The following is a 22,887-nucleotide window of genomic DNA, read 5'->3' on the forward strand; positions in this document are numbered from 1 at the left end:
CTCCTGGGTTCTCCTGCTTAGCTACACAGAGACACGGGAACACTCTGTCGGCGTAAAAGATCAGATTTTATTAGCTGCAGCTAGTACAGTTGTCTTAGAAGTACACACGGTATGTTCTCAGGAGACTGCCACTTCACTCCGTGGCGCACAATCTTATATAGTACATAGGTGACATATACATTAACGAAGGTCACACCTAAAACATACATGAAAAACCAGTAGGAATAGCCCGAAGGAAAGTCAGAGCCAATAGAAAAAGTCAGAAAACAAAAGTATCGAGTAACTCGAAGAAGCCTCTCCTCCAACTGTGTTTGCCACCCCTCCCACAGGTTAAGGTATTAACATGTCTGTAACTGGTTTGCAGGTGGCGAGATATGTTTGTGTGTTTTGGAGGACAGTTGTGAAATGAGAGAATACGAGCGGAGGACAGCGAAGGCCAGAAGATGAGATAAAGTCAGAACAGAATAGTGTGAACCAACAGATAGTTAAGACAGGGATTAGAAAAACCAGACAGGGATTAGTGTACTCGGCCAGTCTCTAACACCAGCTTTGTAAACAGAGGCACAAGGCTATTTCGACACAATATTGCAGGAAAAGCAGAAAAGACTTCGATCGTCGTGCTGCCTGAGTGAGGGCAACACAAAAATGGCAGTGGAGCACAAAATGGCGGGTCGATTCGATCACGATCGAAAATCGAATTTTCTCACCCCTTACAGGATGCCCAAACAAAAGCTCAAAAGGGCTGTAGCCAACCCCCTTTTGTGGGACCTCTCTGTAAGCAAACAGAAGGCAGGGTAAAAGGATGTCCCATCTTCGCCTAAGCTTGTCTGGTAAACCTTTTATCATCTCTTTTAGGGTCTTGTTGAATCTCTCCACAAGCCCATTGCACTGTGGGTGATAGGGTGTAGTGAATTTGTAGTTCACACCACACTCCTTCCACATTGCAGTCAAATATCCTGACATGAAGTTGGCACCTCTGTCAGAAATAACCTCCTTTGGAAAGCCCACTATGGAGAATACTCCAAGTAGGGCCCTTGCCACAACAGGAGCTATTGTGGTCCTTAGGGGTATAGCTTCTGGGTACCTGGTGGCATGGTCCACTATCACCAGTATGAATCTGTGCCCAGATGCTGTTTGGGGGTCCATTGGTCCTGCAATGTCTATCCCCACTCTCTCAAAGGGGACCCCCACCACAGGTAGTGGTATGAGGGGGGCCTTTGAGGTGCCACCTGATTTGCCACTGGCTTGGCAGGTGACACAGGAGCGACAAAACTCCTTGGTATCTTCTGACATGTGAGGCCAGTGGAAGTGAGGGACAAGTCTGTCCCAGGTCTTATTCTGGCCTAAGTGTCCTGCAAGGGGAATATTATGGGCCAAGGTAAGAAGGAAGCCTCTGAAACTCAAGGGTATGACCAACCTCCTGGATGCACCAGGCTTGGGGTCTCTAGCCTCTGAGTACAGTAGCCCTTCATCCCAATACACTCTATGGGTACCTTGAGCATTCCCTGCAGCCTCCGCAGCAGCCTGCTGTCTGAGGGGTTCAAGAGAAGGACAGTCTAATTGTGCCTGCCTCAGATCTGCCCTGGAAGGTCCCCCTGTCCCAAGAAACTCAACCTGGTCAGGTTCCAGTTCTTCTAGGACAGTTCCTTCAGGGCTCTCAGAATCATCCTCCTGTGAGGGCTGACTCTCTACCTGAGGCAGGGGGGAAGGCACAGCCTTAATCCTACTGCTCTTTCTCTTGGGTTGTGTCTGGTCCATTGTCCCAGGATCCAGCACTTGTTCAGTGTTGCACTTTTTGGCCTGTGACCTGGTCACAGCAAGGACATGTGCATCTATTCCCAGCATTTCTGCCTGGGTCCTATACTCCACTTCAGCCCACACTGAAGTTTCAAGGTCATTTCCCAACAGACATTCTACAGGGAGATCTGAACTCACCACAACTTTCTTGAGGCCAGTTACCTCTCCCCAGGAGAAGTTAACAATTGCCACAGTATGGGAGGTAGTGGCATTGCTAGCGTTGGTCACTAGGTAGTTCTCACCTAGCATGATCTGTCCAGGGTCCACAAAGGCAGGTGTCACCATTGTGACACTAGCACCTGTGTCCCTGTAGGCCTGAGCCATTCTTTGGTTGATCAAAGGAGTCTGTCTGTACTTGCCCAGGTTACTGGGACCCACAGTAGAGGACCAAGCTAGGTCCCCATCACAGATCAGAACAGCCTGAGTGGGTATTCTGACTAGGCCAGAATCCACTTCAGTTCCCAGGGTTAACCCTATTACACCCTTTTGCTGGGAACCACCACTTACAGCTGGACTAGGGGGTACAGTTGCCTTAGGGGCAATGGTGGTTTGGGGCTTGTCCTTTTTGGTGCACTCACCAAACCAATGTGAATTAGACTTACAATAGTTACACCAAGGTTTCTTTTGGCCATCTTTCTTTTTATCCTTTTTGGGACCACCCTCCCCCTGAGCCTTTTGGGGGCCTGGTGAAGACTTCTGGTCTTTTGATTTCTGCTCATTACCCTTCTGGTCTGCCTTTTTCTGATCCCCGCCCTGGTTCTGGTTTTTCTGCTTAACTCTAGTCCTGACCCACCTATCTGCCTTCTTTCCCAATTCCTGGGGAGAAGTTAGGTCAGAGTCAATCAAGTGTTGATGCAGCAGCTGGTTTTGACAGTTGTTAAGTATTTGTTCTCTCATGATCAAATTATACAATCGTGTCTAGTATCTTTGGGTGTACGTCACCAGGGACCAGACCACGGCGGGGACGAAAAATATAGCGCCGCTTCTCCCGATGGTGCGGGATGAGACGACGATCTGGTCGCAGCTACCACTGTCTTTATACGGACGCTCGGCCATCTTTCAAATGGTGTCGCTGCCCCGTTTATTGTATCGGGTCCAGAATTATCCCCACCCAATTCCGCAGTCCTGGTTTACTCAACTGAACGCGTTGTTGAATAGATTTTTTCGGCAGGGCGGGGCAGTGCGGGTGGCCTTGGCAACGTGCACCCAGTCGACCTATTGTGGGGGTATAGCGGCGGCCGATGTCAGGGCATATTATTGGGCGGCGCAGCTACAGGTAATCAACGAGTGGTGGTATCAATCCCCGGGAGATCCGGCATATGCGGTGGAGCGCTTGAATATGTCCCACTCGCGGCTCCATTCTCTCCTATACAGTGCCTCCTCGCTAGATGCGCATACCCCGGCTTGCCGTACAGTGATCCAGGCGTGGCGGCGAGTGGTGCGTTTAATGGGCTGGTGGGGACGCCTTACGGAGAGCACCCCCCTGTGGCAAGGCACGTACCTGAGGCAGACGGCGGCCTTGGCGGGCTTCCGCCGCTGGGACGACATTGGCATCTCCACCTTAAGGGATGTCATGCAAGGCACGGTACTCAAATTCTTTCAGCAGCTCCAGATGGACTTCGCCCTACACAAATCCCAATTCCATCGCTATCTGCAGTTGCGCCACGCGCTATCCCCAGCCATTGGTTCATTGACCACACTCCCGGAATTTCATCCCTTGGAGGGTAGACTGTTAATGGGAAACCTCGGCCAGCATAAAATCCGTCAGATATACCAGTCCCTAACGACACATGCTAAGACTACACTACACAATACGCGTGAGCGGTGGGAGGCTGATCTCCCAGACTTGACCGATGATGATTGGGCTGAGGCGCTGGCGAGTCCGCGTGGGGCGGCGGTTTCCGCCAGATACCGTTTGATCCAATTTAAATACGTGCACCGGGTCTATTATACACGAGTTTGGCTATGGCGTATGGGAGTGATCCAGTCCCAGGCCTGCTTGCGCTGCCGTGCTGAGGAGGGAACGTTCTTGCATACAGTGTGGACATGTGGGGCGTTACAGGTCTTTTGGCAGGGAGTAGTGAATTGTTTGAGTGAGGCACTGGCCTGGACCCTTCCCTTTGAACCCCGTTTGATCTTACTCCATAGTACCGAGGACATAGGAGGGAATAGGTGTGAGAAGTTGGCCTGATGTATGATGTCACTAGTTCTAGTGTACACCTTATATCAGTCCAAATACCCTTATGGTGATTGGTTGTAAAGTCAACCTTATAGACCAGCTATCCTAGTGGTAGCATGGACAAGAGCAGTCTTAGGCTAAACTCTGAATGGCATGTGAAGCCAGCTGTGATACCATATATAATCCCTTGAATACCAAATGAGAGGACACCACAACAGATATATATATAAAATAAAGTGTATTTATTCTAGTCAAACCCTCAGCAGTCTTTATGAGATTAGAGGTAAGTACAACACAGTCTTATTTAAGCATACATTAAGTCACACAGGTAAGTAATACAGTTAGGCCCTAGGGGCCACGCAAACCATATACTAAGTAAGTGGTATAAGAACCACTGTCACAGAAATAGAATAGGCCTAGGCCTAGGGAATCGCTGGGGCTACACTACACTAGCGTTAGTTAGGAAGTGGGAGGCCCACGGGATTCGTGTGCAGAGTGGAAACACTCACGCGTAATGCGTAAAAGTCAATAGCAATAGTACAGTTTAGAAAACGGTAGATTTAGGACACTTCCGGAGTAGCTAGGAAGTTGAGACTTGAAAATTAGACACTAGGATAGTCACTATCCTGATGAGCACCAGAGTACCCAAGTTACCTAGCCCACAGGCTGCGGGTGCATAGGGGTGAAGATGCGTCGTTTTCGTCGTCGACTCCTATGGATGCCTGAAGAAAGATGCTGACAGGCAGTCAGTGAAGAGTGTCCGGTGGATCCCAAGGCTGGGATCAAGAAGAGAGGAAACCTGCAAGCAGAAGGGACAGAGTCAAGGTCACTAGCCAGTGACCACGTGGAACCAGGAAGGAACCAGGCGATGTCGTGAAGATTGCAGGTGAAGGTGAAGCTTGTCGCTGCAGCCAGGAGGACCAGGAAGCGTCGAGGACGACCAGAACCAGGAGGCGAGCTGTCCCACGAAGGCTCTTGCTGTCGGCGGCGTCGAAGTTGGACTAGGACTCACCAAGCCTTGGCAAGCGGAACCCACGAAGAACGGAGGACTTGCTTCTGGTGCAGACCAGGAAGGTCTGGGGTGCTTCTTCTTTGCAGAGAAGCGGGAGCCAGTCTGGAGGAGCCAAACCAGCGCAGAAGATTTCAGGGTGCGTCGTCACAAAGGCCACTAGCCAGCGGGCAAGCAACCGGACAGACGCGGCAAGCAGGAAAATGCAGAAGGGCCCCACGCAGGACTCGTGGAGTGTGGGGGGCTGATCTTCGGTGCAGATGGTGCTTGGGGTTGGGGCTTCTCAATCCCCGGTGCACAACTTCGAGGGTACCTCAGAAGCTGCGCTTTAAGTTACTAGCCACTTTTTCCAGGTAGCCGGTCCCACGTCGCTCGTCGCCTCCACGGATCTCAGCTTTGCTGTGGATGTGGATCAGGGTCGGAGAAGTCTGGAAGTCAAGGCTCTGGTCGGGCTCTGCAGTCGGTTCCTCGTAGAACGTGGGCAAAGCAAAGGGTAGTCTCTTGATGGTGCCTGTTTGCACAGGGTAGCCACTCCTTGGCTACAAGGGAGATTCTTCAGTCTTCTTCTTTCGTCGAATGTCGAAGGTCCAGAGTTTCTGTTCAGTTTTGCAGGTTCAGGATAATCTAAAGTCTTGAGGCCCAACTCCCACTCTTATACTAATCTGGGGGGCTGGGATACCTGCTAGGTCACGCCTTATGGGTGGGACCAGGGAGGGGGTGGTTACACCCACTTCCCTTTGTCCAGTTTCGCGCCAGAGCTGGGGCTGGAGTGCCCCAGCGCCGGTTTGAACTGGACTATGCAAGGAACACCTTGTGTGCCCCAGGCATGTCTCATTCCCTTCAGCCCACCCTGCCCCAATACACTAAAGGCTGTCTGGGGAGGTGCTAGCACCTCCCCCAGCAGGAAACCTATTGTCCAGGCCTCCCTGGCTGGGATCACTCCCAGCTGCAGGAGGTCAGACTTGTGTCGTGGCAGCAGCATCCATTTTGTGATGCTGAGGCTTTGGTCAGAGGCTAACAGTTGAAGTATGATTTTAACATGTCTTTCCCTCTAGAAGGGGGGAATAATATTCTCATGTCCAGAAATGGCATGGGGGTATTATTCCACAGTGTTAGACACCTTACACAACATGTTTCGATAAAGCCAAACCATAGTTACCATAACCGTCTAAGATTATAAGGCACTTTAAGAGTATATGGTAGGCTATATCATAGAACAGCTATAAGGACAAGGTTCCGAAAGCTGCAGACAGGCTCAGCTCATGCTAGAGCACCATCTCACATGTTACCAAGCACTCTGCCTCCAGGATTGTTAAGGCCTGCCATAGGAGTGACTGATAGGTACACATGTGTCTATATGTAAGTTAGGTATAGGAATACTACACCTAAGCAAGGGGTGATTACACGACCTTGCCCCAGCTGAGTGATCAGCCAGTTGTGTCAGAATGGAAGGCCAAGCCAGGGGTGGCATAATACATACGGCAGCCCCTGGTAGGCCTAGGGTACACCTATGCCCTGGGTACCTAGGGTACACTGTACAGGGGCCAATAAGGTGATCCTATCCAAATGGGTTATGCACCTAAAGTACATAGTATTAATTTAGAGAGAGAACAGCAGGGCTGTGGGTCTGATTAGCAGGCCCACAGCCACATCTAAGTCGAAAACCAGTAAAGCAAAAGCACAAAGTGGGGGTGAACATAGAAAGCAGACCCTACTCTCCTACAATAGGTATAAGCAGCACTTATTGTTTCTAGGTCTCACCTTGGCCAAACGGGATGTGGCCCAGCACTGGAAGGATGATTCTCCCCCTAGACTGTCTCCTTGGAAGAAGGCGTTGGACCGCTGTATGATTGCGGAAATCGCGGTCTTTCAGGCCCAGGGGTGCCCAGCGAAACATGGGAAAATATGGTCCAGATGGGCTACATATAGAGGTATAGACCTGGCGTTGTTGGAACAGCCCGATATAGGAGACCCCATAGAAAGATTGCTGAGAACCACGTAGCACGACTCGCTTGCTGTGTCAAGGAGGTGTCTAAACCCTACAGTATTGTGGTAATTGTCATGTTGTGCAATGAGAAAGAGGAGGGTGTGGGCATGAGTTGGGAAGGGGGATGGGGGTTGGGGTCTGATGTTTGCAGACCAGGGAAGTGGGAGAAAATTGCAGTGAAGGGGCTTATGTGTTTCACACTATTACGAAGTCGCCTTTCTTGATTGACCCTTGCACTGTACAAAACAATAAAGTTGGTTGTTAAAAAAAATTATACAATCCTGTATAGTCCTTAACCTTACTACCCATTAACCAGCCTTCCAAAGCCTTAGTTGCACAATCCACAAAGTCAGTCCAGTCCTGAGTCTGTGTCTTCTGGGTATCCCTGAACAACAACCTGTATTGTTCAGTGGTTAGGCCAAACCCATCAATCAGAGCACTCTTCAGGACAGTGTAATTGTCAGCATCCTCATCACTAACTGTGAGGAGCTTGTCTCTACCTTTCTCAGAGAAGGAGAGCCAAAAGATAGCTGCCCACTGACTTTGGGGTACCTGCTGTACTTTGCAAGCTCTCTCCAAAGCAGTTATCCATTTGTTGATGTCATCCCCACACTTGTAGGGGGGACAATCTTGCTCAGGTTTCTATTATCATAGGCCCTGTCTTTATCCTTAGGGATATTGCTGCCACCAGTGGGTCCTAGCCCACTTAACTTTTGCTCCCTGGCCAGAGCAAGTCTCTCTTTGGCAAGGGCAAGTTCTTCCCTTTCAATCCTCAGATTGACTTCCCTCATTCTGGCCTGATGCTCTTTTCTCTGTGGAGAAGTCATTCCCCTGTGAGAAGAGGCATTGGAGCTATTAGAGACATGGGAGTGGATAGATTCCCTTGAAGGGGATCTTCCTCTCCCGCTTCTCTGGTTAAGTCCACTTGAGGGTCTGAATGGGGGGACCCCAGTCAGACTCCCATGTAGGCTTAAGTTAGCCTGGCTAAGTCTCCCAACTTTGACCTGGCTGTCTACCTCATCTTCTGAAGTCCCTTCTGACTCATCTGTAGAGGGTAGACCCTCACCTGTACCTGGGGTACTATCCTGGGAGGCTCTCTGAGCATCATACTCTTCTAATATCTCCACTAGTTGGATGAGGGTAGGGTTTGGACCCTGTTTTAACTTTCTGGAGGTACACAATTGTCTCATCTCCTGAAAAGTTAGGGTATCATATCTAGAGGGTATCTTTTTAGGATCTACCCCTCCTGAGAGAGAATCAACTTGATCTCCTCTCAGAGACATGATCTAGTGAGGGTGTGGTGTGTGCACCTACCTACACTAGTTGTACCTACTAAACCTCTCTAGTAGTTGTAGTCAGGGTGTGCTAGGCCCTTCAACCTACAACAACTAAGTTCAGTAGAACTTAAGTATTTATAAGCTATGTTATATGTGCCTTACAAATATCTTTGTGATCTTTCAATTTGATATCTCAAGATTGCAATGGTATAACAACAGCAAGCTCAGATCCCATCCGCTGCTCATCAATGTGAGAAGTTGGCCTGATATATGATGTCACTAGTTCTAGTGTACACCTTGTATCAGTCCAAACAACCCTTATGGTGATTGATTATAAAGTCAACCTTATAGACCAGCTATCCTAGTGGTAGCATGGACAAGAGCAGTCTTAGGCTAAACTCTGTATGGCATGTGAAGCCAGCTGTTATACCATTTGCAACCCCTTGAATACCAAATGAAAGGACACCACAACAGATATTATAAAAATAGAATGTATTTATTCTAGTCAAAACACCCTCAGCACTCTTTATGAGATTCGAGGTAAGTACAACACAGTCTTAATCAAGCATACATAAGTCACACAGGTAAGTAATACAGTTAGGCCCTAGGGGCCACGCAAACCATATACTAAGTAAGTGGTATAAGAACCACTGTCACGAACACAGGTTAGGCCTAGGCCTAGGGAATCGCTGGGGCTACACTATCCTATCAGTTGCTAGGCAGTGGGAGGCCCACGGGATTCAGGTGCAGAGTGGAAACACTCACGCGTAATGCGTTAAAGTCGATAGAAATAGTAGTATTTAGTAATTAAGAGTTTTAGGACACTTCGGAAGGAACTAGGAGTTAGAGACTTGGAAACTAGACACTTGGATAGTCAATACCCTTGTGAGCACCGGAGTACTCAAGTTACCTAGCCCACGGGCTGCGGGTGCATAGGTGTGAACTTGCGTCGGGTTTCGTCGTCGACTCCTATGGATACCTGAAGAAAGTTGCTGACAGGCAGTCAGTGCAGAGTGTCCGGTAGATTCCAAGGATGGAATCAGGAAGGAGGATACCTGCAAGCAGAGGGGACAGAGTCTAGGTCACCAGCCAGGAAGGAACCAGGAAGGAACCAGGCGATGTCGTGAAGATGCAGGTGAAGAGGTGAAGCTTGTCGCAGCAGCCACGGGTACCAGGAGGCGTCGAGGACGACCAGAACCAGGAGGCGAGCTGTCCCACGAAGGCTCTTGCTGTCGGCACGTCGATGTCGGACCCAACAAGACTTGGCAAGCGTAACCCACGCAGGATGGAGGACTTGCTTCTGTCGCAGACCAGGAAGGTCTGGGGTGCTTCCCTTTCACAGGGGAGCGAGTGCCAGTCTGGAGGAGCCGGACCAGCAAAGCAAAGTTAAAGGTTCGTCGTCACAGAGGTCGCTAGCCAACGGGCCAACAACCGGACAACACGTCGAGCAACTCAGGTGCAGAAGGGCCCCACGCAGAACACGTGAAGTGTGGGGAGCTGATCTTCTTTGCAGATGGTGCTCGGGATTGGGGCTTCTCAATTCCCCAAACACAGCCTCGAGGAAGCCTCAGAAGTCGCGCTAGTCAGTTACTAGCCACTTTTCCCAAGTCGCCGGTCCCACGTCCCTCGTTGCCTCCACGGGTCTCAGCTTTGCTGTAGATGTGGATCTGGTTCAGAGGTGTCTGGAAGTCACGGCGCTGGTCAGTCTCTGCAGTCGTCCCTCGTAGGATCAGTCGCAAAGCAAGCAGCGGTCGCTGGATGGTGCCTGGTTGCCCAGGGTGGTCACTCCTTGGCCACAAGGGAGATTCTTCAGTCTTCTTCCGTAGTCGAATGTCGAAGGTCCAGAGTTTCTGTTCAAGATGCAGGTTCAGGATAATCTAAAGTCCTAGGGACTCAGCTCCCACTCTTATACTAATCTGGGGGGCTGGGTTACCTGCTAGGTCCCTACTATGGGTGGGACCAGGGAGGGGGGTGGTTACACCCCCTTCCCTTTGTCCAGTTTCGCGCCAGGACTGGGGCTGGAGTGCCCCAGCACCGGTTTGAACTGGACTATGCATGGGACACCTTGTGTGCCCTAGGCAGTGTCTCGTTTCATTCATCCCTCCCTGCCCCAATACACTAAGGCCTGTCTAGGGTGGTGCTAGCACCTCCCAAGGCAGGAAACCTATTGTCCAAGCCTCCCTCACTGGAAGGTCTCCCAGCAGCAGGAGGTCAGACTTGTGTCTGTGGCAGCAGCGTCCATTTTGTAACGCTGGGGCTCTGGTTAACTTTAACCGGGTAGGAGGTCCTCAACATGTCTTCTCCCTCTAGAAGGGAGGAATACTATCCTCACCGCCAGAAATGGTGTGGGGGTAGTATTCCAAAGTGTTAGACACCTTACACGACATGTTTTGATAAAGCCAAACCATAGTTACCATAACCGCGAGGATTATAAGGCACTTTAAGAGTATATGGTAGGCGATATCATAGAACAGCTATAAGGACATGGTTCCGAAAGCTGCAGACAGGCTCAGCTCATCCTAGAGCACCATCTCACATGTTACCAAGCACTCTGCCTTCAGGATTGTTAAGGCCTGCCATAGGAGTGACTGATAGGTTACCCATGTGTCTATATATAAGGTAGGTATAGGAATACTATACCTAAGCAAGGGGTGATTACACAACCTTGCCCCAGCTGAGTGATCAGCCAGTTGTGTCATAATGGGAGGCCAGCCAGGGGTGGCATAATACATGCTGCAGCCCCTGGTAGGCCTAGGGTACACCTATGCCCTGGGTACCTAAGGTACACTGTACAGGGTCCAAAAAGGTGATCCTTACCAATTGGGTTATGCACCTAAAGTGCATAGTGAATTTAGAGAGAGAACAGCTGGGCTGTGGGTCTGATTAGCAGGCCCACAGCCACATCTAAGTCGAAAACCAGTGAAGCAAAAGCAAAAAGTTGCGGGTGAACATAGAAAGCAGACCCTACTCTCCTACACGCCCCTTGGAATTTGTTGAGCTTCCTCGCGAGCTCCCAGATCCGGCAGGAGCTTCTTCTACCCTTTGAGGCTTCCCTTTATAATACCTTTTTAGGTACCTGGGTCCGGCCTGCTTCAGGTGATCCGGTGGCTCGTTCAGTTTTGCACTGCCACCGTCCAGCTCCACATGATCCTGTTTGACTTTTTGTACACCCTGATGTGCAACGGTTTGTGTTGCAGACTGCTTTCCCCTCCCTGCCTCCTCTAATGCTTCCTCCCTCTCGGGAGAACAGATGGCTAGAGTCATGGGGCAGGAACGTCTTTGCCTCCACTAGTGCGGCCCTACGATCCTTGAATACAATGTGTGTTTTAGCGCGGGCTACTTCTGCTCTGTGGGACTCTGCAGAGGCTTTGATTTCAGCCACCTATGAAGGTGCTCGGGTTGATCTCCTTCGCCTCCTCCCGGATGGCTGCGACCTTGCCGAATTCACAATCCGCTCAGCCTTTGATACTGCAGATTCTTTGGGACGTGCTATGGCGTGCTCTGTTGCCTTAAGGCGTCACGCTTGGTTGCGTGATAGTGTCTTCCCCGAAAATATCCGGGAGCGACTGGTTGACTTACCCTTTGATGGGGTTTTGCTGTTTGATGCTCACGCCGGGTCGGCGGTTCACCGGCTCCTTGCGGGCTTTCGTCCTCCCACTTCTTAGGCCTTTCTTCCGTGGTGGTACTTTTTAATTTGTATTCTTTAGCCGCGCTCTGCGTTTACATGGGCGGTGAGCCTTACGTCTTCTTTTTCTGTGGTCAAGGGTGATTACCCTTTTATTGGCATCCCTTGTATACGTTTTGCTTTGAGCTGCCTGTTGGCCTGCTGTGGCTTGGAACTCTTGTTCACGGGTTCAGTTTGTTACTGCGCTCTTTTAGCTTGGCTCATTGCCCTAAGAGGTGTTCCCCGTTGTTTGGGGTATGCATACTCCATGTGGGGTACTTGAATGCTATTATATAGCTTTGCTTATCTCACCTGGGCCTGGAGATCCTGTGGGATCCATGCGTCGCTTGGTGGCCCGTTGTACAGTGTTCTCTGTTTTTTCCCTGGTGCCATCTTCTTACGCCATGGTCATTCTGCCTGTTGCCAGTTCCACCTCCTTGTAAGGTTTCTTGAACTCCTCTTCAAAAACGGCTCCTACCTGCCCTTAATGTACTAGGTATGCTCCAGTATGGACATGTTCATGCTTCTGGCTTGTTCTGTCTCTACATATTTATATGTTTATACATTTATATATAATACACATACCTTACTAGGAGGAATTCCTAGTTGGGCAAGGGGCCGAGAGGAACTCTATGAGGGAGTACACCCTCCCGTAGGTAAACACTCAATCACTATAAGTACTCCCGTAGTAGACCAGTCAGCAATTATTATCTTTCGCTAACTACAACGGACCAGAATGGTGGTATGCCCTATCTGAAGTATATAACACCACCTAAGTGTGGGGAAGGAAGCAAGTCCTTTTGTTATTATATTCCCTCACACACCCTAGTGGTGTCATGCTTCATCATCGGGACACCCCGACGCCTAAAAGTCAGGGTGGGCTCAACCAATATTTCAGGGAGCACTTACTGAGATGATATTTGGCCAGGGGGTTAAAGATTAAAAATCGGTGTCAGACCCCGGTATCCCTTTATTCTTGGGTCTGGCACTGATAGTAAAAACAAAAGAAGTGGGTATCCAGGGATATTATGGTCCTAGGACCCTATTGCCAACATGTTTCTGTCCTTATTGCCCCATGAAGGGTGCACGGACATTCTTCAGGGCGTATACCCCCTGGAAAGTTTAAGAAAGTACAAGGGAAGTTCCCTATACTATTGTACAGTAAGGGCAGATAGCTGCTCCTTAATTCTATCGTTCTGTTGATAAATTCACTCCATCCCAGTTAAGGAGAGGAAAAACCTCATGTGGGACCTCTATGCGTAGGGTAGCCCTGTAGTCACACTGCCACCAAGGGTCCTGCCCCGTATAGACACCTATTTGGTAGTGGTTCCCACAGCTTGCTGCCCTTACTGCACATTAATATAGGGAACTTCCCTTGTACTTTCTTAAACTTTCCAGGGGTGTCCCGATGATGAAGCATGACACCACTAGGGTGTGTGAGGGAATATAATAACAAAAGGACTTGCTTCCTTCCCCACACTTAGGTGGTGTTATATACTTCAGATAGGGCATACCACCATTCTGGTCCGCTATACATTTATATATACATGCCGGTTGGTATTCCTCTTCCTACGTTGCCACCTCTTTTCGGGGCTGCGATGTGTGGGAGCTTTTCTGAGTTGTTGCAAGTTCTCCATAGGTTCCTCCTTGCTTCCGCTTACTGGGGTGATTTCCCGATTTGACAAATGCTCCCTTTTTGGTGTTCGACACTGTATGTGTATTTTCTGGAGTATTTGGTGTTGGATTCTGAGGCTCTTTCCAATTGTTAACACTACGCCTGCAGGACAGCTCTTCTGATGGCAGTGGTCCTTGACTACTGCCTGCAAGTCTATATTGTGGGTTGTTTCTCACTTTGGCTTCATACTGCCCGGTCGGGCACTCTTAAGCTTCTTGTGTAAGCCACTTTAAGGTCTCTGTGGCCGTTTGACTGCTACGTGTTTCTACCTGCTTCAGCGGGTTTAAGATTGATGCTATTTGCCCCTATTTCCCCTTTTGGGATTGGGTGTGCACTTGGTGTGTTTCTTGTCGCGCCAGCTATTCCAATCACATTGCTCAGGTTCTAGCTCTTGCCTTTGGGCTCTTGGCACCGACTCCTTCAGCCTTCGTTCTATGGGCTAGTCTGTTAGGCTCTGGTTGCATCTCTTCGGGTTCTTTTTCAACTTGGGTCGGTGTCCTGAAGCGGAGAGTGGTCCTTCTTTGTCTCTTTCTTTGCTCTGGTATATGGCTCAGGCTGTTCTACCTGCCCCTTTTTAGGTCTCGCTGAGCCCAGCGCATGCGCTGGCTCGGAGAGACATTTTGCATGTGAGTTTTCAAAGTGCTGCTGGCTGGCCTAGCGCTTGCGTTCACGCGACCGTGCACGCGCTGTAGTGAAGGCAGCGATTTAGATACATACATTGCTATGTTAGCATAAGTGCGTTAGATGTTAGAGCGCCATCTTGCCACTTTTGCTGCTTTTGCACACGACACTGCAGAGACATGTTATTATTTGAAAACTGCTTGCTTGCCTTTTCTTCGCATGAGAACTGTCTTGTTCACATCCCTAGACGTGCACTGCGACCTTGGTCTGAACATTTAGTGCAATAACAGTCTGAGCCACCAAACAATGTATGTTTTTGAGTTCAGGTTGATCGGCCCACTCTCTAGCCATAACACGCACACAGCTGCAAATACCTGAAAGTCGAGAGCCTTTAATATTGCAGTTTGCATGCATTAGACACACATTCTGGAGAATAACTTTTCCTGGTGCAGAGCAAAGCTGATCCTGTGATGTGATTCACCTAAGCTGATCTTTACGGCATGGGGTTCCCCATTCAAACCTAGAGACCTTCTATTAGTCTAATAATACTAGCTCACTAGTAAAGGGAAGGTGGTTGTATTCCACTGTCATTTATACTATGATTTCTCCCTTCATTTTCTATGGTATTGTAACAATGCTGATGGTTTTAATCTTAATCATTTGTCTGCTTATGTTAGCCAAAGTACTGCATCTTAGGACACGTAGTTTATAAAAGAAACATTTTAAACTTTACCGTGTCTCTGATTACTCTTGTTGTGGACTGATATGAGAATAATAACGAACAGGTATTTCTGAATCCCACCATTCCTGAGAGTACTCTATGTCGCTTGATCTGGGACATCTATACATTGGGACCTCTGGGAGAATACGGATAACGAATGGGACACTGATGCTAGTCGGATTGGGGTTCTCGGTACGGAGGTGAGTTTTTGGTACACCACAATTCACTGAGGTCCTGGTTTCCTGCGCATAGTTCTGTGCATGTGCAGAATCCCTGCAACATGGCGCACCCAACGTTTGGTCTTTCGATTTGAAACGCCTTAGTAGTGCTTATATTAGTCCACGACACCCTCACTGTTGTTTCCGGATAGCGGGAGTGACGGATTTAACCTACCTATTAATACGATAGGTTCTCTCAAGCTTGTTAATTAAAAAGGTTTTTTTATATTTCCGAACCCTTGTGCTACTGTAAAATCCGTTGTTGTTCTTCTCTGTGTCCTTATGGTGGTCGACATTGCAGCGCATAGCCGTACGCCTCTGCGGCGTCATTTGACGCAGTATTGGGTGCCGGACGATGGGATGGCCGTTATTTTTGTGGTGAGTGCCGATGCGTCTTACCCCTACGAGTTGTTTTACTCTTGGGTGACACTGCCGGTGGGGAATGCGGATGATAATAAGTTTCACTCCTATACTCACACGCGGGTCCCAGCAAATTATACGCCTTACAGGATGCAGGAGATTCCCCTTTGAGCCTGGCAGCATCGCATTTGGTTTAATGGCGCCCTTCCCCATGCGGTTACACCGGCTAGAATGGGCACTTTGTCAATTCCAGGGGCTACATGGCTGGTGCTGGCCGGATTTACGCCTCATCCCCGCTATCTGACTGTTGCGGTGGATGAGTTGCGAGTACTCCATACAGCCCTTATTACAGTATATAGGGCTTTGGTGCATTACGTTTCACGCAACGTGCAGGTGGGAGCACCTGCTGTTGCGGGACAACCAGCTGACCAAGCCGCGGTTGTTATTAGTCCCGTCATGGTTAATTCGGTAATGGGCAAGTGCCCCCAGAATAAGGATGATTTGCCTTATTGGCTTGCTGAGAAATTTGACCAACTGGAAGCGGTATTTCCGCATTCTACCCCTGTGGAGAAACACAGGATCCTCACCATTAGTTTGCAGAGGGACTTAGTCCCAGAGGTGTCTGATTGTGACAACTGGTGTAAGGTCTTTGCCGCAGTCTACTCGAAGTGCTTTGGCACCCCGTCTATGGCTGTGCTTCCCTCCGTCATTAAACGTGTTCAAGATAACCACGGTCCGGAGGCGGCTGTAGAGTTGGGAATGCGGCTTGTCGGTGTGTTCGACGTAGTTGCCTTTCTCATCCTTGGTAATCTCAAGGGTGAGGCGGTACAATTCCAGGTGGCTAATGGCTTAGCCCGCGTCGATGAGCTCGACAAGCCCAAAGAGTTGCCTAAAATATTGCGGAAGCTTATAGAACTATTGGCCGCAGTAGCTTAGGGATTAAACCGACTATAGTCATTCCTGACTTAATACAGCAAACTAAGGTGAGCTCGTCTGTTAAAGACGATCGTCCAACTTTTCCAAAGCAAAATTGGCGAACAAAGAAACAGGGGAAGCAGCAACAGAAACAGGGGTCTCGTCCTGCCTCTCCCGTACAGGCGACTGGTGAGCGCACATACGATTTGCGCGATTGCACTAGTATTAGGTCACCTGATAGATTTAAGGTTACTGAACAACGTTCTCCTCGTTCTTCACAGGAAACATCGGCCTCACAGTCCGGTGGCGGAGAACTTGGCAAAGGTCGGGGTGCCCAACAAGGACGTGAGCAACCCCGTCAGACTGACGGTAAAGGCAAGCAGGACGAGTTTGCGCGCCAACGTCCCCCGTTTCAGAAGAAGAAAGTTGCTGCACTAACAGCGAGGTATGCCACAGATAGTGAGAACGCAGCTTCGGAACCTGACATGGGCACTAACGCTGCTCGACAGCGCAGCGGAGGTTACAGTGGTGTGGCACGCACTGCGTCCATATCTGGAGGCGACAGCAACTGACACGTTCATTACTGTTGAAACTGCTGACACTAGAGTGGCTCCCCCTGACAGACTATATGACATAGTCCTCTTAATTGAAGGTGACATACAAAGTACAATTCAAGGAATTTTTTGGGATAATCTGACCTCTTCCTATGACATTCTCTTAGCTGAGGCGGACTGGCCCCTGGCTTTCATTTTGGATGCTCTGAGAGGGGAGGAGGTAATCCTCCCGTCCTTTGCACACACTGTGCCAAAGGAGCATGCTGAAAGGTTTGCCGAGGAGTGGGCTCAGGTGCTTGCTCCGGCGTTGTACCGTACTCAGGTTGGGTGGGATAAATTGTCTCCAAGACATGAGTTTCCTTTACGGTCCATGCCACAGCCACGGCCCCAGTATCCCATGCGCCGCGAAGCTAGATCTCACGTCGCGGAAATCCTTGATCAATTGGAATATCAGGGTGTTATTGAAACATGTGTGTCACCAATGAATAATCCTTTATTCACTGTAACGAAGCCTGATGGGTCGTACCGCCTAGTTTTGGATTACCGGCATTTGAAATCTCATTGTCGGAGATGTGCGGTACAGAATACCCACAGTTCTGCTCTTGTTGATAGTCTCGTAAGAAAAAGGTTTAAAACCACACTTGACATTTCCAATGGCTTTTACAGCCATAACCTGTCCTCTATTAGTAGTCAGTGGACAGCGTTGACTTCTGGCGGCAAACAAAAGCAGTTTAAGAGATTAGCCATGGGCTATAAATACAGCCCTGGCGTCTTTGCCGCACGTGTTGTCTCTCTGTTAGAGAGCATTGACCCTGATGCGTACTCGTATGTTGATGATATCTATCTCACAGACGACGAGTTATGGTCGCATCTGTGTCACGTTGATCAAATTATTGTTATGTTTGCAAACTCCGGTTACAAATTCAACTTTGCGAAGTCTCACATTGCAGAGTATACAGTGTTGTTTTTGGGCTACGAGCTCAACAATGAGGGTCGAGGGTTGGCTCCTCACTTTCTGGAGAAGTGCGCATGCTTGCGTGCTCCTACAACACTGAAAAAATTAGTCTTTGCTGGGCTTTCTGAATTTCGGTCGTACGTACATTCCCGATTATGCCCAGCGTATCAAGTCGTTTTATGCCTTGGTACAACCTAGGTTTTCCAAATCAAGCTGGCTGCCAGAGCAATCAGCTATTTTGCAATCTTTGCAGGCTGATCTTCTTGCTTCAAAATACTTACTGACACGTGATAACCACACTAACCTGGTGATAAGAATTGTGCCAGGCGCAGTGGGTTTCACGTACTTAACGTTCAATGAGGGCGACACAGTCCCCATTGCCTACAAATCACACCTGTACACTTCGGCTGAACTGCGCTTTTCCTCAGTCGAAAAAGTTTTGACTGCAGTGCAGATGGCGATTCTTAAAGAACGAGCGCTATCGCAAGGAAAACGCATGTTGGTGGTCACACTGTATCCTGCCCTAGAGGCAGTGACGAAAGCCAGTGTACCCAATTCAAAAGCTTTGCATCCACGTTGGATACAATGGGCCACTTCTCTGACATCGCCAGATGTCACCTATATCTTTGATGCCTCATTGCATACTCAGGAGTACTTACAGTATGAATTTGTTCATCCGGCTCCTCTGTCTATGCGCCCGCTCGAAGATTACCATTGTGTCATTTACACTGACGGTTCGGCGCAACCGGCGACGGGATCGAAGCATGCCTATTCGGCGGCCTGCGCAATTGTGGCGGGTACATTCGTGAATGGTGAATTCCAATCTGATGTCGTGCATACACAGTCATTGGGTGATTGTACCGCACAGTTGGCAGAGCTACGTGCTCTGGTGCTTGCACTGGAGTTTGCTGATCCTCGGGTTACTACTCTTATAGTGAGTGACTCATTTTACTGTGTTCAGTCTTTTAACGACAATCTGTTCTTTTGGTCTCAAAATGAATATCGTGATTCCAAAGGTAGCACAATTAAGCATAAAATGCTTTGGGTTCGAGTGGCAGAACTTAAAGAACATCTGCCTCTCGTGAATGTAATTCACACTCTTGGTCACCAGCGAGTTGGTGTCCACGCTGTCGGCAACAGCTTGGCTGACGAGGCAGCGAAAACAGCAGTTGCGACATATCTAGTAGCAGCAGTTACAAGATCCAAAAATTAAGATCGATGATGACATCTTGGCAGCTTGCTGCTACAGAGTTGGGAAGTAATTACCCGAGGGGTTTCCCTTCTTGTTATCATTATCACTTAAGTCCTGATAACATCCCATTAGTGAGAATTAACGACGTTGGTGACAGATTGATTCCCAACGCGGACTGCAGACCATCCTTGATAACAGCGGCTCACGAGGGTATGGCCTCTGCCCATGCCGGCGTTGCAGAAACTGTTATATAAACAGGCTCGCACTTATGTTCTTGATTGTGACATTTGCCAGCAGATTAAACCTTCAACTGCTGCGCGCCCACCACAAACTCAGTTGTACATATCTAATAAACCACTTGGGTGTGTTTATCTAGATCACTGCGGTCCTTTCTCCTCTGATACTGCGTACAAGTATATCTTAGTTGCAGTGGATTTGTGCACACGTTTTCTTTGGTTATGGCCACAAAGGAGTGCTGATGCCCGTACTGTCATCAGGGATTTGCGTGTCTTTGTGGGAAGTTTTGCGTGTGGTACCTTTCATTTTGATCAGGGCCCTGCGTTCGCCTCTAAGGCATACAAAGAAGCCATGAAATCCTTGGGGGTCCAAGTCAAATTTTCGTCTCCATACCGACCTGAGGGTAATAGTGTAGTGGAGCGAATGAACCGTGACTTAAAGCAATCCTTGACAGCCAGGGTTTTAGGCACTGGCCGGAACTGGTTAGCCCATCTGTATAACGTTCAGCGTGCACTTAATAATCTCCCTGGAAGGTCTCTGCGTGGGTGGACCCCATACATGATGCTCTTTGGCATAAAAATGTTTGTCCCGGACCTTGATGGTGTAGACATGGCGGCGTCTGCCGCACCCTTTGACATAGATGATCACTGTGCTGTGTTACAGAGTCTACAAGAGACCAGAGACAGTCTCGCGAAGGAACACTTGCCCTCCACATCTGATGCTGCGCTTCAGATTCCGGTAGTCGGCTGGCTACCTCGAGTTGGTGACCTGGTCCGTGAGAAGGTGGAGAACAAGAAGGAGTTTGGCCCCTCTTATCGTGCCCCGGTTCCAGTGCTTGGCGTGAAGGGTACAAGAACAGTAATTTTACCTCCACTTCCTGGTCGCAAGGATAACAGGTACATCTCCATTGACAATGTCAAACTACAGCGAGTGGCCGATTCTTCTTAGTATGACTCCAGCGGTCTCTTGCCCTGCGATGCTGAGAAATTCTGTTTTGGCTCCGGCTTCTATCACCATGCCTGATGTTGCCATCGAGATGCATACAGTTACTGATCCTTTGTTGGTACCACCGGCTGGTGGTCTACCTGAAGATACTGAGTATGCTTATCCTGCAGATGTAACATTGCCTGTTTTACAATCAACCACAGTTACCCAGTCACGTTTCTCCTTTGATACTAACTCTATGACTTCCAAAGCCCCATCAAAGGTTTCTATCTTTGCTGTTTGGTTTAAAAGACATTTTTTGATTCCCCCTTGGACTTACATTTGGCTAATGCTCAAATGTATTTTGTTGTTTATGTCCATTGGATTTGTGGTGGTATTTTTTCGTCTTATGAATGAACACTACCTAAAAGAAAGATCGACAATTAGACTAATTGACGGAACTTTGGCCCCCCACTCCTCATCACACATCATGAAGAGAGACAAGACTTTTGTGAAAATTACTGCCAGGCCTGTGTTAGATGGGATTGCGTGGGATGCTGTTAAATTTCAAATTCATGGACCCACTGAAGTTATTAATGTTCCGAATGTATTTTGTGTTTCTATGGGTGATGTGGTTAAACAAAACATCCGCTCTGATGATTGGGACGTTCAGGCCATAGAAGCACTGTTTTCTGATTTGAAATATTATGCCGCTTTTGATGCTGAAGAATTGTATTTAGATACTGCTAATTACGGGGAACTGTTTTGTTATCAACATTATGGCAATCATTTCCTACATAAAGCCAATACGTTTCGAAATTTTGTAAATTATACGCAATGGGAACATTGTCCAACGCCAATGCTTGGCAGCTCCAACACATTGGTTAACAAATTTGATTATTTTACTGATTTCAGTGTTTCAAAACCTGCCGCCTTTTATTTTAAAGTGGCAGCGGAGTCCGCCTCGAAGGTTAGGCTTACACACACAAAATTATTGTATTCCACATCCTTTATGGATGAGTTGGCGGTCAGGGGTTATGATCTGTGGAAAGCTACTATTGATCTTAAATCTATTTGGGGTTCTAAACCGTGGCAGGTACAAGGAACTGAAGCTTTGCATCGTGCCTGCCTCATCCCAAACCACATATTATTTTTGAATTCGACTATTTTTCAGACCACCTGCTTTGGATTGGCTACCTCTAAAAAACTGAATTCCTCCTCTATTCCAGATCTGGGTGCTTATCCGAATTGGGATAATCATACAGATCTGTCCCTTGATGCGTTTCAGTCATACCTTACTAATACATCCTTCAATATTTCCAAATTCCACTCTGAAGGATGGTTGACTTGGCAGACAAGCTCAGATTCCTGTCAACATCGTTTTCTGGGTCTACAACCTGGGTGTACGCATGTTCGCGTAGACCCCCGCTTTGAATCTTCTCATTCTGTTACGACCTACTCTGGTGGGAAGTTATGCCAATCTTGGCTGCAACATTCCACCTTGGCATCTGTTAAACTTCATTTATCTAAATTACATGACAAAATAGATTTGAATGATTTTGTCAAGGGTCCTGTAGGTGGCAGGTCCAAAAGATCGGTGTATGCTGTTTATAACGAAGTTTGGAAATTATCTCAAATTGAGGCGGCTTCCAGATTGAGAGAAATTGATCAGGCCAATTTGGAAAAAGTCCTGGCTGTTGTCGATAATAGCATTAACACCCTTTCTTCCAGAATTTACACATTAGATAATATTGTTTCATCTGTTGTTGATATTGTGCAGGATGATATGTCTATTTTATACCATTGTCAAAATCAATTACGTTCTATAATACAGTTTGCATGGACTTTGCAAACGTTATAGGCTGGGAAGTTCCTCTGGGACTACATGAATACTTCATCTTTATTCCTTCCGTTTAATCTCACTGCGAAACAACAATTCATGTCCATGAAAGATGCAACATATTCATTACTGCATATTGAAAAGTTAGAACCTTTGCCTTTCTCAGTGGCCAAATTGAACTCAGCTGTGTGGCTTATCCACGGGTTAGTCACATTGCCTTTTCCTTTGTTTAAATTCAGTTCGTGCATGAAACATTATGCCCTAGGCAGATATGAACCGTTGGGTACTGCTTTCCTGCATGAAGTTTGGTCACTCCCATTTACATACAGGTGCATGAGGGAAGGTAAAGAAGTTTATTTGAAGGGTGAGGAATGCTCTTCCACACCTGATCACTCTGTAGTCTGTAGGCAGATCCAATTGCATGGCGCGTGTAATGCGCAAGCGTCTAATTTAGCATGCGTCCTGAAAGGGATTCCAGTGCCAGCTATTACACCCTCTTTCACGTTGCTAGCTAACGGTAGTTATTTGCTTTTAAATAACGAGGCTTGCTGCGGGATGTTAGTGGGAATACCCTACAATGTGACTGTATCACAGAGAGTAGTCTGCTGCAAAAATGTCCTTTTCCCACCCCTGCATGGGTGGCTGGATGTATCTATCTGGCCTTCCATTCCAACCTTGAAAGCAGAGTTCAACAAGATGAGCAGAATAAGGGCTCTATTGTCTCAAAAAGAAGTCGCTCTGACTTCGTCCCGTGAAACATTT

General features: G+C 48.2%; 1 protein-coding gene across 1 annotated transcript in view; it reads left to right on the top strand.

Annotated features, from left to right (window-relative positions):
• Positions 1-22,887, top strand: part of LOC146784224 (myoferlin-like) — a 3,625,175-nt gene that overhangs the window by 613,025 nt on the left and 2,989,263 nt on the right. The gene's annotated exons all lie outside the window — the stretch shown is intronic.

This window comes from Triturus cristatus, chromosome 11, assembly GCF_964204655.1.
Source record: "Triturus cristatus chromosome 11, aTriCri1.1, whole genome shotgun sequence".
Lineage (NCBI taxonomy): Eukaryota > Metazoa > Chordata > Amphibia > Caudata > Salamandridae > Triturus > Triturus cristatus.